The sequence below is a fragment of the Mandrillus leucophaeus genome, unplaced genomic scaffold, assembly GCF_000951045.1.
Source record: "Mandrillus leucophaeus isolate KB7577 unplaced genomic scaffold, Mleu.le_1.0 Scaffold1170, whole genome shotgun sequence".
NCBI lineage: Eukaryota > Metazoa > Chordata > Mammalia > Primates > Cercopithecidae > Mandrillus > Mandrillus leucophaeus.
The window spans coordinates 98,785-104,098 of NW_012099988.1; the positions used below are offsets into that span (position 1 = coordinate 98,785).

Genomic DNA, 5,314 nt, shown 5'->3' on the forward strand with positions numbered 1-5,314 from the left:
CTTCAATCTGAATACTAAAAACTTTCCCTAACCTCTTGAAAAGATTAATTAAAAATCTCTGGAGTTTGGATGCACTGTAATTTTCCTCTGCCAGTTCATGGCTTTGTTTAAGCTCAGTAGTCAAGTTTTTAGAACCTCCAGAGAAAGCAATGAGGAAGTGACAGAAGGATCCTCTGGGACCCATTACCCCCAAATATGTGTCATCTTCTTGACCTCAAGGCTGGGTGTCAACTCAGGACAGGAGTGCAGGTCCTCATCAGTTTATTTGGGGGTAACGCAGACAACACAGACCCTCCCAGAACAATGAGGACAGCACTGGCCTGACCATCCATCAGCCCCTGTTTGGCACAGAGGAGAACAATGACCATAGCTCACACTTTCCTCCAACTGCCTTAAATGCTCAGGCTGATTGGTCATGTGCTCACCCAACTGCTCCCTAAATGCTTAACAGAAAATGAAGACATCCTCTCCAAAACCCAAGGAAACACACTTGAAATGTGATTTGTGCCTCAGATTGGTATCCAAGAAGAAGTGAAAGAAACACCAGGCATTCCCACACAATTTCTGGCTCTACATCCAGTAGAACTATTGGATCTTCCAACACAGCCATCTTGAGGCAGTAAATCCTGAAAGAAAGTGAAAGACCTTTCTAAATAGAGGGAAGTCCCATCTTACTTGGATTTAAATCATAGTAAATAAAGAGGAAAATGCTTACATGCCATATTGGATACGACTTGTCTTTCAATGCCAGGTCCCTTTTCAGCCTAATATGTCAGAATTTTCTAGGCTCCATCTTTTCCTTTATTCCTCTTGCAGCAACCATAGGCTTTGATGGCTTCTCACAGAAGGATACAAAACCTGGATCATCCCAAACCTGCTCTGTGAACCCTCTACTTCACGTTTGGGTTTCCTCCCATGCTGCCCACTGTGAGGGTCATGCATCACCAAAGCATGCACAGCTGAGAAATGTGGAGAGTGAAGGACCCAAGCCACACTGACTATGGGGATGTAAGCCAGTGGAGACACACTTCCTGAAGTAAGATGCATTTCACAAAGCTCCCAGGTTCCAGAAGGATGGAGCACCAGTCACCCTTGGTCATGGCCAAACCCTCTTTGTCCTTGCCCTTTCCTGCTCTTTGGGATCACAGAACATGTGCACTGGACACAGCTTCTGCCTTGGAAACACCCAGACTAAGGTAATTTCTCACACACCAGTTTATCTTCCAGCTTCTGTCAGAACTTTAGGTCAAGTGTTGCGAGTCAAATACAGTAAAAAATATAAACTTTAAAAATTATACTCACCCTCAACATGGCAAGCTTCTCGTGGTAAGAAAGGAATGCAAGAATTGAGAAACCAACCCAGAGAATAGCACGCTCAAGATTTCTTGGCGAATAAATTCACTTAACAGATCATAGATATTTTCTCATCTCAACACATGCTGTGCACATGTATATTTCAAAACCAACGACCACGGAATTTACTCATTTTCATTATTACAAACAAAGCTACAATAAGTTCATGTGTATTGAAATCTTTGCAAACTTGACTAGTAGCTCAAGATAAATTTTAGAATAAAAAATCAAATGGTATTCACATGTGTAATACTCTGAAGTGTATATTTGGTCTTCAATAGGTTTCCTGGCATACAACTACTAAAATCCTTAGATTCTTTAAAGTGGTACTTGTATGTTAATGAGTGGACAAATGGCTGGTAGTCCCTAGGTAGCTTCAGGATGGGAGCTGGACACCTGAAAGACCAAGGCAGAATTAGAGGGTTAAGATAGTCAGACCCAGCCCCCAACCTCCGTGGAGGGGAGAAGGGATGAATGTTAAGCAGATCACCAATTGCCAGTGATTTAATCAGTCATGCCTACAGAATGAAACCTCCATAAAAACCCTCAAGGACTGGGTTCAGAGGGCTTCCAGACAGCTGAACACGTGGAGATTCCTGGAAGGTGGTGAACCTAGAGAGAACATGGAAGTTCCACACCCTTTCCCTATACCTCGCCCTATGCACCTCATCATCTGTATCTCTTGCAATATCCTTTACAATAAACTGCTAAATGTAGATGCCTCCGTGAGTTCTGTGGGCTGCTCTAGCAAATTAATCAAACCCAAGAAAGGGGCTGTGGTAACCCAGACTTATTGCTGATTCACTGGTCAGATGCACAGGTAAAAAGAACTTGAGGCTTATAATTGGTTTTGGAAATGGGGAGATGTCTTCTGAGACTTAGCCATCACTCTGCATACTGGCGTTATTTCCAGGTAGACAGTGTCAAAACTGAATTGAAGGACACCCAGCTGGTGTCTGCCACAGGATTGGTTGATTGCTTGGTATATGGGCTTAACCTCATCACCTTTAGTCATAGAAGTATTCTGTGTTGATTGTTGAGTGAGAGAATAGAAAAAGCACTTTAGTTTGTTTTTTCCTCACAGAACATGTTGACATTATGTGGACATATTTAAATTTCCCTTCAGAGACCAAATTCATACTTTTGCCAATAATGTGTACAAAGGCATATATTCTCACAATTTCACTGACATTTGATTTTGTCAGTAACTTTAGTTTTACTTGTAAATCTTACCTCAGTATCATTTTATTTGGCATTGATTTAATCATTAGTGAGGTTTAACATCTTCTGGTATGTTTGGGGGCTATTTGCATTTCTTCAATAAATTGCTTTTTCTTAAATTTTCATTGTTTTACACTTTGCTTACTGATTTGTAGTGGTAGTTGACATATGATTCTACACATCTTTGTCATCATATAAATGCTGAATCATTTTTCTAGTGGGACGTTTATCCTTTTGCTATGTTTTGTTTGTTTCATTTGTGGTACAAAAGTTTTAAATGTTGTATGTATTAAACTCTATCAATCATGCCTTTATGCCTTCTAGTTGTGGAACTGTTCACTATTTCATTCAAAGAAATGAATTATTATGTAAACATCATTTATGTATGTGGCCTGTACTGAAGGCTGAAGATGCAGGAATAAATAACTGATATTCCTGCTTTCATGGGATGCAAAAGTTCCGGGAAGAGAGAATACTCATCAACAAAGGAAGCAAATGAGAATGTCGGTTAAGAAGAGATATGATCAACCGCCATGCAGGGTGAGCCTGGAGAAGGTGACATGAGGTCTAGGGCTGCCACTTGACTTCTCCCCTGAAATGAAGGAAGAAGTCACACAGCATGAGTATGGAGGGCATCCCAAAGGGAGGGAGTAGCCAGTATCAAGGCTTTGGAAGACGAAGGGCTTCATGTGTTGAAAGGCTGTTGCGGCTGAAATAGAGTAAGGGAAAGAATGGCAGGAAGTGAGGTCTGAGAGATCCCTCAGGCCCAGGTAATAAATGTCTTAGAGGTCCTAGATGCATGGAATTTCATATTTTCAGACTATTTGGAAGAAGTAAAAGGCATGATAAGCCTTCATGCCTGGAGTTATGCTTAGAAATGGCCTCCGATCTTCCAGATTGTATTTATCTTCTCGTTTTATGGGTTTCTATTTTATGTTTAGGTTTTCAATTCGCTGCATCTGCAGAGAGAGAGAGAGAGAGTGTGTGTGTGTAAAACAGATGTTATTATTTTCCAAATCTTCAGTCAATAGTCCCAAAACAATTTATTTCACTAGTTGTATTTTTGTTATTAGCTTTAAATTATATCTTTACCATATTCAAAATTTCATATATGTGCAAATTTGTTTCAGGAATATCAATTCTATTAATATTTATTCATTTATTTTATTTCATTTATTCACATTTGTAACACACTTTTAATAGCTGTTGATGTATAGTATATTTTGTCATCTAGTAGAACAAGGCATCAATCGTTATCTATTTTTCTAATTTAGACTTTTCATGGTTGTCACTATATTCTGCTCTACCAGGTTAAAGTCACAACTAGCTTCCTCCTAACCCAAAACAATATCTTATTGGGACTGTGGTTGGTATTGAACCACATTTTTAAGTTAACATCTGGAAAATTTACCATGTTTGCAGGACCAAGACTTCCGTGTGGATAATGAAGCACGGGGGTGGGATCATGTCATTGAGTAAGCACTTGCTATGGGTCCTGATGCCTCACTTGAGTATGAGTCCTTGGTCAATAAACCTATCTCTCTGAACTCTGCTGTCTTTGTCTGTAAAGGGTGGCAAAAACACCAGTCTTGAAGGGTTTCTGTAGAGAAGTAACGAGAAATTGGTACTCAATACAGAGACTAGCACAGTAAAACCTCAATGAATGTTAGGAATTATGCCTATCTATATATGTATGTAGATCTTTTATTCCTTCAGGAAAGATTTCCAGTTTTCTTCATATAGGTCTTGATTATTACTTGATTATTACACTGCTGTAACAGAGATCAAAACTACAGTGGTTCAAAGGAGATAAAGTGTATACAGGTTGACAGGACATCTGTTCTGTAGGAGGCTGCCAACCCCAAACTGCACAGCAAGAGCTACTGACAAACAGTAGATGGATGGAGCTTCTTCAATTGCCAACTCCTTCTCTATCTGAAATAAAATGAACTGAGATGTGACAACCATCAGCTTCCTCTTAGTCCCTGGGAAAGGTCACTTGGTCCTTGCTTAGATCACAAGATAATACTACCCCACCTTGGGGTTTTTATTCCAATTGCCCATGAGTTTCCTTAATTTAAGGTCCATCAGATGAAGAGATTTGGGCTATCAAAGGAGAAAGATAAAGAAAACAAGAAAGTATATAATCTCCACATATAGAAAGATTGTTACTTCATCCTCAGCATCATCAACATTGGCATTTTTGCCAAAATCATCGTTATCAAATTAATCATTATTTAGACCAAGTTTCTGATATTCAGAAAAGAAAACAAAGCCAAAGGGTGGTGAAGTTATATGGAATAAAATGATTCTGTTTGGAACCATATCCACAGTTTAATCGTATTTAACAGCAAACCTTGAGAAGACTGTCCACACAAAAGCCTTTGAGTAGGAAGATGTGTTTAATGATTTCCTTTTGTTTAGAGAGCAAAGAAGTGTGCTTAGAGAATGGCTACATAGAACTATTGAAATATTCAGCTACTCATTCTTATTCCATATCTTGTAGTAATCTCTACATTTATTTGCTAAAAATGATAAACATTTTTTGATACAATACAGAGGATTTCATATATTTTCTAAAACTAGACTGTTAGCTATGTGAAGCTGTATTTGTTAGAGCACTCAGAAAAAATTCTCATTAAAAGTTATACATTATGTTTTTCTTAGTGTTGAAAATGCTTACAACCTTGTAACAGTCTCATCAATCCTGTTATAATTAATACTACAGGTATATAAAAAT

The 5,314-nt window shown here is 38.7% G+C and overlaps 1 protein-coding gene across 3 annotated transcripts in view; it reads right to left on the minus strand.

Moving 5' to 3' along the window:
- GCSAML (germinal center-associated, signaling and motility-like) overlaps positions 1-5,314 on the minus strand; it is an 86,267-nt gene that overhangs the window by 58,983 nt on the left and 21,970 nt on the right. For all 3 annotated transcript variants that reach the window (XM_012000829.1, XM_012000834.1, XM_012000842.1), the window contains exon 2: positions 509-626. The gene's annotated coding sequence lies outside the window, so the exon portion shown is untranslated. The remainder of the gene's footprint in view (positions 1-508; positions 627-5,314) is intronic.